The 11,457-nt window shown below is 33.1% G+C and overlaps 2 pseudogenes; both read left to right on the top strand.

Moving 5' to 3' along the window:
- The window catches only part of LOC102591387 (LRR receptor-like serine/threonine-protein kinase GSO1), a 17,883-nt pseudogene extending 13,529 nt beyond the window's left edge, over positions 1-4,354 (top strand).
- Positions 4,355-6,882: 2,528 nt separating this feature from the next.
- On the top strand, positions 6,883-10,200 carry LOC102591051 (cytosolic sulfotransferase 5-like; annotated as a pseudogene).
- The last annotated feature ends 1,257 nt before the right edge of the window (positions 10,201-11,457 follow it).

Here is an 11,457-nt window from a genome sequence, read left to right as displayed (position 1 = left end):
GAAGAGACAGATTTAATGTGGTTCGGTCAATCGACCTACCTCTACAAAGGAGATGAGCAATCCACTATAAATATGAGAGTACAAAATATAGAGAGATATAACCTCAACCAATTCACTCAGAATACAAGGAGGTTCACAAATTCTCCCCCATAACCGCAACTCTCAAAACCCTAGGACTACATTGTGAATGTTGATTAAGTTAGAAGGAACAAACCTATATTTATAGAGTTCTAAAATCTTTCCTACAAGAAAAGGACTAGTCAAAATATTAAAACATGTTTCTAAAAGGAAAACCTTTTTATGGTAAGAAATCAGGGAAAATAAAACCCAACACTTTGCTACTATATTATGTAATTTCATCAGAAGAAACTTTTTCTATGGTTGTTAAACGAGTGGGCAATTTTCTTAATTTTTAGAAAGATAAACGCATACACTTTTGGAAAAAAATTATTAAAGTTGTATTAGTGGTAGTTAAGTTTTTGAAAATTTTTATTAAAATAGTATTAGTGGTAGTTAAGTTGTGTGACTTAATAAAGAGGAAATTGACTTGGGTCAACGTACAATAATGCCTTATTCATCTCAACCTGTATGTATTTAAAGATGGACTAAGTTTTGAAGTTTATGAATCTCTATAATACTAACCTCAACTTAATATACGATAATAATTGGATTCACATCTCAATACTGTTTATAAATATTTAATAAACTTTTACTACATACACAAAAATTGAATCAAATCTATCGGTCCCTGATTTTATTGAAAATTTGCTACTTCTATGTAATTTCACTGGAAGAGGCTTTTTTGTTTTGGTTATTAAATAATGACTATTTCACAAGTTGGCAATTTTCTAATTAAAAAGATAAACGCGTTCAATTATTAAAAATATTAAATATGTGTCACTGGTAGTAAAGTTGTGCGACTTTAAAAGGAGGAGCTTTTGAAGAAAAAAAAATATTCCCTTTATTTTTCGAGGAGTTATCTTTAAAGGAACTATTATTTCAATTTATTTATAGTAATTACCACAATAATGTAGTCAAGACTTTTTTATTGTCTTCATGACTAGGGGTGGGCGTTTTGTTCGATTTTATGAAATTTTGATTCGGTTCTTTAGTTTTTGGTTTTGAAAAAGTGTGCACCAAACACCGCATCGAATTAGTTCGATTTGGTTCGGCTTTTTCAACTTTAGTTCGGTTTGCTTCAGTGTCTTTAAAATGATTTTTTTGTGGAAATGAAAAATAAAATTAGGACCAAATCAAAGTATAAGATACTTGAAAATTTTGATTTATTTATGAATGATTTAAATGTTAGTTAGACTTTTTGAAAAAAATATTTAAATTGTATGAGTGGTAGTTAAAGTTGTGTGACTTAATAATCACATTGTATGTATTGTATATAAAGATGGATTCCCTTCTAGTCTAGTTAGATAAATCGAATGGAGTACCAAAAATTGGTAATGGTTCTTTCTATACTTTTTGTCCAACAATCTCAGCTTACGTATTCTGGGAAACATCTCTGTCCCCGCGATGAAGCTTTTTATTTGCTTCAATTTAAGCAAGAACTCACATTTCTTGATACAAGATCTTTTTACTTTCATAATGTCTGTGACGGCGAGACCCAAGCCAAGACTTTTTCCTGGAATGTTACAGGAGATTGTTGCGAATGGGATGGTGTTACTTGTGATGGATTTACGGGTCATGTCATAGGCCTCGATGTTTCTTCGAGCTGTCTCATGGGAACCATCAATGCTAACAGTAGCCTCACAAAACTTGGTCATCTCCAAAGACTCAACCTTGCCTTCAACTACTTGGATGACTTTCCACTTGGAAATAGTATTAGTGAATTCACTAGTTTGACGCATCTCAATCTTTCAGATTCTGGATATATGAAAGGGAAGATGATCCCACAAGGATTATCCAACTTGTCTAAGTTGATTTCACTTGACTTCTCCAGGAATTACATCCAAGTTGGCCGAACAACCTTCACTAGTTTGGTGCACAACTTAGCCAACTTAGAGGTACTGTTGTTTCACAAAGTGGACGCACCATTTGAGTTACCTAAGAGTTTTCCTTCTTCCCTTAGGAAATTAAGTCTTGAGGGCACCAACATGTTTGGGAAAATAACTGATTCTCAGCTTTTTCATCTACCAAACTTGCAAGTACTGAGATTGGGATGGAATCCTTCATTAACCGGCACTTTGCCAAATTTTAATTGGAGTTTCAGTAAAAGTATTTTAGAGTTGGACTTTTCCAATACTGGCATTTTTGGGAAGGTACCTGATTCTATTGGAAACCTCCATTCTCTTTGCTATTTAGATCTCTCTTACAACCATTTATCCGGCTCGATTCCAGAATCCATTGGCAACCTCACTGCAATCACAGAGTTGACACTTTCACGTAACAGCTTCACTGGTAATGTTCTCTCAACTATTGCAAAATTAAACAAACTCGTTTATTTAGAACTCTATTCCAATTATTTTCAAGGCTTGATTCCAGAATCCATTGGCAACTTCACTGCAATCAAAGAGTTGTCACTTTCAGATAACAACTTCACTGGTAATGTTCCCTCAACTATCGGAAAGTTGAACAAACTTAACTACTTATATCTTAATTCCAATAATTTTGAAGGCTCGATTCCAGACATCTTTGCCAACTTTTCAGAGCTATCTTTTTTAGATTTTCACGGTAACAATTTCACTGGCCCATTCCCCTGTTCAATTGCAACCTTGACTCACCTGCAAAGGTTAGAGTTGCAAATCAATTCACTAACTGGTCCACTTCCCTCTAATATAACCGGACTTCAAAATCTAGACATACTTGATTTGTCGTTCAATTATTTCACTGGCACAACACCCTCTTGGTTATTCCATCTTCCGTCCTTGACTTCTTTATCTGTTCAAGCCAATCAATTAACTGGATTGCCAAATGAGCTCAAGAGAACTTCCTCAAAATACTCTAGAATTGATCTTTCGCACAACAAGCTGCATGGCGAAATCCCTGATTGGATGTTATCCATGAGCATGAGAAGTCTGGATCTCTCTCATAACTTTCTCACAGGCTTTGAAAAACAAGTGTGGCGCGCAGAGAACTTGTCCTACCTTAATTTGGAGAACAATTTTCTTCAAGGGCCTTTGCATCAATCCATTTGTGACTTGATTAACCTTGGAATCCTCATTTTGGCTCAAAACAATCTCAGTGGTTCAATCCCAGGATGTTTAGGTAACTCCAGTAGGTTCATTTTTATTTTAGACTTGCGAATGAACAATTTTCATGGAGAGATACCAACATTCTTACATAGAGGGTTAGAGTATCTTGGTTTATATAGCAACCAATTGAGGGGACAAGTCCCCCGATCCTTAGTTAACTGTACAAGATTGGAAGCTCTTGATTTGGGGAACAACATGATAAATGACACGTTCCCCATTTATCTGCAGAAACTACAAAACCTACAAGTTTTGATTCTGAAATCAAATCTCTTTCACGGTCCAATTGGTGACTTGGAGTCCGAATTTCCATTTCCTAAGTTACGGATCTTTGACCTTTCCTTTAATGGGTTCACAGGAACTTTGCCATCTAATCTTTTCAAAAGTTTTAAAGGTATGATGGATGAAGAAAAAACAGCAAGTACAAGCACTCGCACGGATTACCTTTACAATATTAGTTTGGTGATAAAAGGCAATGAGTATGATATGAGAATCACGTCAATTATGACGAGTGTTGATTTATCAAGCAACAGGTTTGAAGGAGATATTCCAAATTCCATTGGAAATCTGAGCTCACTTGTGTTACTCAACCTGTCCCACAACAGCTTCCGTTGTCGTATTCCTGCAGAATTTGCAAAGTTGCAGGCGCTCGAAGCATTAGATCTCTCATGGAACAGACTCATTGGAGAAATTCCAGGTCAATTGTCGAGTTTGACATTTCTTGAGGTCTTAAACCTTTCATACAATCATCTGGCTGGGCGCATTCCTATTGGGAAACAGTTCAATACATTTCCAGATGATTCATATTGTGGAAATCTTGATTTATGTGGATTTCCACTATCAAAGAAATGTGGAAACAATAATATGCGAGATGAGTCAACACTTGAACAAGATGATGATGATTCATTTTTTATGAGCGGGTTCACATGGGAAGCTGTTGTAATAGGTTATGGTTGTGGTATGATATTTGGATTGTTGATGGGAGGCCTTATGTTCCTACTGGAAAAACCAAAATGGTTTTCGAACTTTGCTGAAGATATTGCTCAACAAATTGCTGCTAAGAAGCGAACAAGGCAAAAGAAGAGACGTCAAAGACGTGGTCTAAGAATGAATTAGCAATATACCAGGTATGCATCAAAACTTTCTGTAGCTGTTTATTGGATAACAATATGTCAATGTTTAATTTTTCCTAAATATTCAAAAACTCAGAAAAGTCATTAAGTCCTTTAATTCTCAATTTGTCTTTGCAGAAAGATTGCAGGAGAGTTGGCCAAGTCTATCAGTGGATGTATCTGTTTCTTTATTTTATGACCATGGTTGCCGAATACATATGTTACAGTTAATTTCTATAGTTTGTGTCAAATAATAAATTAGTTTTAGGCATAGCAACCTCTTTACTCTGTTTGTATGTTTGTTTCATAATGTATCGTATTATATAGTATTATGTTGTGTTATATTGTTAGTTCGGCAATATGAATCCTGTGTTATCTATTATCTGTCTCGCTATATTTGAGACCAATTTATTCTAGAAAAGAAAGCTAAACCCTACCAACAAACTCAAATTAAGCCATACAAAAAGGAAAACCAACACATAAAAAATCCCAGGTGAGGATAGATGTAATCAACAATTTATGCCAATTAACGCAGCAAAATGAGTCCATCAGTAAGTGGTAAGGTCTGCGTACAATCTACCCTCCTCGGACCCCACTTAATGAAATTTCACTGAATATGTTGTTTTTATTGTTGCTATGACGCAGCAAAATGAGAAATTTCAAAAATATATACTCCAGAATTTTTTTAAAAAAATAATTCCAGTAACTATAACCTTAAGGTACTGATAGATCTTTACCTGGTAGAACCTTAAATACTAACGCAGTCTCCACTTTGAAATCTCAAATCTCAATTCTTTTCCGGCAGAAATGTGTAGTAACAAAGGAAATTGGGTGCTTTCTATTTTAATAAGGAAAACATGTTTTAATTTGCCCCGGTGGCCCGTCAAGTAGCCCAATACACAAAACATCTTGCATTAGTAGGTTTGAGAAAGATCGCAATTCAAGAGATGTGATATGGATACTCTAACTTAATACTCCCTTTGTCTTTATTTACTTGTCAAATATTTCCTAATTTGATATTCCTTTTTATTTGTCACTAGGTAATGCAGGAAAAACATTTCATTTGTAAAATTAGTTTTTATGAAAAACATTAAATTATAGGAATATGAGATATTCTAACATCATCTTACATGGATTATTAGACATACTCTTGTAAATTTTTGTTATTTTAAAATGACACTAAATGATTATAGCACATTAGCGTAGATACAACGTTCATGAATTTGCTTTACCTGGATAACAAAACTCAGCACAACAAACCAGTTCCTTCCTTTAAATGTCAACAAAAATGTGCAAAAAGTTACATCAAAATTCTATTTGCTTATGAAGAACAGCAAATAACTGAACTCCCAAAGCGTTAAATATTGACTACCTTGCATAGAGCTGGTGGGCTTCAGCTCCGCACACAGCGATATGCTCTAGGCTTGTGGGGCATTGAAGCTACAATTGCCTAAAAAACATGTCCATCTTTAACTTCTAAATAAGCTATTGATTGTTCAAGGGATGGATATATCTGTATTGGTTCTTCTAAGATGTCTTTTCATACTCTGCTTCCAGTAAAGTCTCTCATTTCTCGAGGTGGTTCTTCTCCACATGTGGAGGTTATAGCATAGATTTCTGACAAAGACTCTACCTTAGATACAGTTATGTTTATAAAATAGGAACCATGGCCCCTTTTCATTTCAAACGAAGAAGTAAGATCTACCGTACATAGGTTAAGAAGATAGAAAAGGGAATTTATGGATTCCTCAAGCTTATACCACTACATCTATTTATTGCTGCTAAAAGTTGTTTTTGTTGTAGTGTACGCATATTACATCATAGCACAATCATGCACGTACACATATCTTGTACTCTCGAGACAAAGGTTTAGCTTCCATAACATTAAAAGCTAGAAATAGTAAGGTTCCTTTCCTTGAGAATACAGTTAACATTTAATATAACATTCCATAAAATATCATCTACTTTAAACAACATGTGCTCCCATCTGCAACTGAAAGTACTATTACAATGTCCAATACCTCACAATATGTTTGTGAAATAGTTAGTCTGGAGTAATAGTAAGCGTCCGAGTTTGTCAACTTGTTAAGTATTTGATATTTTTTTTTCTTGAACATATGTGAACTTGAGTCTAAGAAAATGAAAGATTTTGTAGGAATGGAGATATTTGATATAGCAGTAGCAAAACAAAATGGTTAAGAAATACTTGATCATTAGTAGAATTTCAATGACACAAGAAGAAAAATTAAACATATTGTAAATCCTTGTCCTTAATTAGCATCAAGAGGTGGTTAAGCCACGGACAATGGATTTGGTGTAGCCGAGGAAATCAAATAGCAAACTGACACACGAAAAAAAAAAAAAACAAACTGAAAAGGTAAAAGGTTATCTAACGTTTTGCTTCTCTGGTATAATAATTTGGAGAAGTTGTTTTACTTGTGTACTGGGAGAGAAAATGTGTGGTAGTGAAGCCATGGAATATGGGAAGACGGCAAAATTGCAAAACATGGAATAATAATTTTCCTTGTCAGATGTTGAAGCTGCAATGAATAAATAAATGTATTTGCGGAATGCTGAGTGGCAAGTCCGAAGGCACTTTTCTGGGCAAAATGGTGAAGCATTCTGCATAAGAAGCGGTTAAAATAAATTTGACGGACGAAGCAATAGTGAATAGAGAAGAGAATGCTAAAACAACATACCTGGATGGTTTGCAGGGGATTTGGGCCGGCGTTTTGTGGAACTTCAAAGGCAGCGATGGAAAACTGTCAAGATCGGAAATATTGCAGAAGGAGGTGTTGTATGAACATCTGGTTAAGAGGCGTATTGTTAATATAAAGCCGGAGAAGACACCGTTTGAGTTTGTTGTGTCGTATGTGAATGGGCAGGTTAAATAGGAAAAACAGAAAAATTGACTTAAAAGAGAATTGGTGGCTTCTTGAAGCGTTGGTTGAGTTTAGCGTTTCTACTGCTCAGAGGAAGGGTAGTTTTGGGAATATATAAATAAAAAGGAATTCCTCACTTGTGGTGATGCCACGTCACCGGGTTGAGGGTTTTCCTTTATATATATATATATATGATATATGATATGATTTTTGACAAACAAAAAAAGGACAAATTATTTTTTTCCTGTTATACCCTTAATTTATTAACATTGAGTTAATGTCTTTGAAAAATAGGGTAAACTCATTATACCAATCAATATTTTCTTAATAGGTGTGTAAAGTCAAAATTCGACAAGTAAAAAAGACGGAGAATGTACTTGTAGGGTGGGTATGATATGGTAGATATTGAATACCATAACGAAATCGGAATTTTTAATACCACAGTTTGAATATTATGATATTTGATATGTATTTTAAAAAGTTTGGTATTTATAAAAAAAATATCGAAATACCAAATATTGTTCCGAAGTATATATATATATATTTTAAAAATTTAAAGAGGCTCAAAGGCCCATTTATTAATTTATATAGTTACATATAAAATTCATATTTATGTAACTAATAATACTAGCAAATATATAAAATAGTAACTAATTATTTAGATGTTGAAATTTTGACTACTATATCTTGATTTAAATATTCTTTGATGATTGATTGATAAAGAGAATTGTTTGTACTTTATTTTGAATATTTTTACTTGTGTAAGGTATTAATTTGATATAATTGAGACATTTCTTGAAAGCCAAAGTCATAATGCCAAATATATGTAAGTTGAAGTTCACCAAACTATGGTAACAGGTTTACCATTTTTCTTTCTTTTATTAATGGACATTTTTTTTACCTATTTAACTACCCACTTTAAAATAGATAATATGAGTATTATTTGTTTTTTTTACCCATTTTAAATGAATTGCTACCCAACTCATTTAAAATGAGTAAATATGAATAGGTAACCATATAAATTACTCATTCTGTCATCCCTATTTATGCATATACACATCATAATGACTTTGTTCATTATGAAGCAACTCTCAAGATAATGATGTACACATCTTTTCATTATCCGCCTAAAGAATCAACTTTTTGTGAGTTTAATATCTCAACTATTCATGATTTCTATATATTTATATTAAACTAGTATTGAAACTCACGCGATGTGTGAATAATATTATGATCTAACTGCAAAATTTCATTATTAATACATAGATTGGGCTATGCCTAATCCCCACCTTTGGTGGATTTTGACAAAAAAATAATAATAGAGCTACGAGTGGGTGGACATCAATCAGGATGAATTTACATTCAATTGATTTTTCATTGCTAATTAAATCATAAATTAACTCATGATGGAATTTTTTTTTCCATATCTTTCTTTACAAAGTCCAAGAAGAAATTTATACTATATGATCTTTTTGGCTATCCTATAAATTATAGAGTATGCTAAAATCATTAAATGCAAGATGTTATAGATCTCTCATTAATTATGTAAAGTAATTTGATTATGTAAATATATTTTTTAAAACGACTCCTCCTCCTCCTATATAATATAGCCATACACATCATTTGGTCAATTAAACTATATGAACTAGCAAGCACTGTTTTTATTAATTCCATTCCTAAAATGAATGAGATAAAATCATCAGCAATTGTGAATAATGAAGAAATAGAGAGAATTATAGAGCAACTGCCCAAAACTGATCATTTGTGGAATAACATTCAACTTTATCAGTGGGAAGGGTTTTGGTCCACTCTTATCATTTTAAAGGCAACCATGATCTTCAAGGCAACCTTCAAAACAGAACCTAATGATGTTCTCTTGGCATCTTCCATGAAAACAAGTTTTAGTTTAATTAATGAATTCATCAAGTATTTTATGTTCTTGTGGAAAAATATATAAGTTCCATATTTAAGGTCATGCGTTTGGTACAAGAAAAATGTGTTCCTAATTTTCTCTGATATATGTTAAATATTGTCACAACATCATTTATATGTGTGTTGAGGGATAGGGGCGGTGGAGATGCGTTGCAGTTGGGGAGGAAGTGCTAGATCTTAAGTCTACCTTTCACCAACTTTATATTTTTGTCACGTCCAAATTGTAATTTTTTATATATCAATATAATGATCACGATAACAACATATTTATTAACTAATAATAAAAAAACAATACATTTTCATTCTAATGTCTGATGATTGTTTTACAGGTTCAACATGGCTCATGGCCATATGTGTATCCATCATGCAAGGTAATAAAGAGGAAGAAGAGGACCTTTTAGTTAAGGAGAATCCTCATTTTTATGTTCCAGCAATAGAGGCCATGGATTATTATTTAAAAACTCCAACTCATGATCTATACACAATGCCCTCTCCAAGATTGTTTCACACACATTTACCTTATAGGGTTTTGCCAGATTCAATAAAAAATTCAAATAATTGCAAGATTATATACATAACAAGAAATCCTAAAGATACCTTAATTTCTATGTGGAATTTCTTCAATAATCGTAAGCGTTTTGAATCTCTCTCCTTTAGAAGAAGTTGTGGAGTACTTTTGCAATGGGGTTCATCAGTATGGACCATTTTTTGAACATGTTCTTGAATATTGGGAAGAAAGTAAGAAAAAGGCTCAAAAAAATATTATTTTTAAAGTATGAAGACCTGAAGATAGACCCTAAGAAAGAGGTGGCAAAAATAGCCTTGTTTCTTGGAAAGCCTTTTGGTAATGAAGAGGATTTGGAGATAGTTTTGAACAGGTGTAGCTTGGAGAGGCTTAAGAATTTGGAGGTTAATAAGAGTGGATCAATCTGCTCTTATATCAACAATAGTGCATATTTTAGAAAAGGGGTTGTTGGGGATTGGAAGAATCACATGACACCTGAAATGGAAGAGCAACTTGACAAGATTACCAACTTGAAGCTTCAAGGGAGTGGCCTTGAACTTTGATAATTATAAACAAAAAGTATTGAAAACACACCTGAACTACTTGACGTGAATTATTGGTATCATTCTTGAATTATTGACGGTCTTAAAAACATCCATCTATTTGGCTAACTCAACTTAAGTACACCCTGATCTGCCACATAGAATAGCAAGTGGTCTCAAACTCTTGTACGAACAAACTCTTAATAACAAGTCGAGAGAAGTGTTGAAAACTCCCCTAATTTCTTGTTGTTCACCCATGTGGCAAGATCAGAGGTGTATTTAAGTTCAGTTACTTAAATAGAGGGGGTATAAAGTTGTTAATAATTTAGGAACGAAACTAATAATTCATGTCGTCAAATTTAGGGGTGTTTTCAATACTTCTCTCTGGTCGTAATTACTACTTTAATAAACTTTTCTATTACTTCATTCAGATGAGTAATAAGTTAGGGTTGTTGAAAATAATAAAACTTAAATGTTTAAGCGTCTATCTTCCATGTCTTTTTGCATCTCTTTTATGAAGTATGAGCATAGAAATATCTCTTTTACTGTTGACACCTATAAAAGTTTATCTTTTGTAATGTTTTTATGCGCATGAAATTTTAATATATTATGGAGTGAGTTTTATGTTATTAATACTTAATTCTTCGATCTTATTTATGGAGTGAGTTTTGCAAATTTTGTTCTTTTTTAACTTGTAAGCAACAGTAAATTAAAAAAATTGTAGGAGAGAGTTCAATATTGAGGATAAAAATAATAAAATGGAATATAAAAAGATGAGTATAAGGTAAATAATAATATAGGGTCAAATTTTTAGGAGATAAATAAGGAAACACAATTTCCCACTTAAGGAAATTATTCCCAAAAAATGTTTCATTCCCTTAGAAATGTGGGAAAACTAATGTAACATCCGGCAACTTGAAATAACTAGGAAGAAGCTTAAAAAAATTGGAAATTTTCATTTTTGGAAAGAATTTGAAAATTTGGAAAATTTGGTTAAGTATGGGAAAAAAAAGGTGAGTTTTTGGTCAACTTTGAACAGTCATAACTTCTAGCTCAGGATGAGTTAGGTGGATTTCCAGTTATGTTTGCGAAGCTCGTAGAATGATCTTTCCATCGCCACCGAGTTTGCTCGATTTCGAGTTCGTATGAGTGAGTTATGACCTTTGGAAGTTGGTCTGTTGGCAGGGAAGTCCGTCCGGAAATTTTAAGGGTATTTTGGTCTTTTCCCTAACCAATTCTTTTGGATATATTAAGGTGTTAGACTGATTTTAGATCAGTTTTTCC

Source organism: Solanum tuberosum, unplaced genomic scaffold, assembly GCF_000226075.1.
Source record: "Solanum tuberosum cultivar DM 1-3 516 R44 unplaced genomic scaffold, SolTub_3.0 scf00274, whole genome shotgun sequence".
Taxonomy (NCBI): Eukaryota; Viridiplantae; Streptophyta; class Magnoliopsida; order Solanales; family Solanaceae; genus Solanum; species Solanum tuberosum.
Note: the sequence above shows the minus strand (reverse complement) of the source record. Positions and strands in the feature narration are given on the sequence as shown.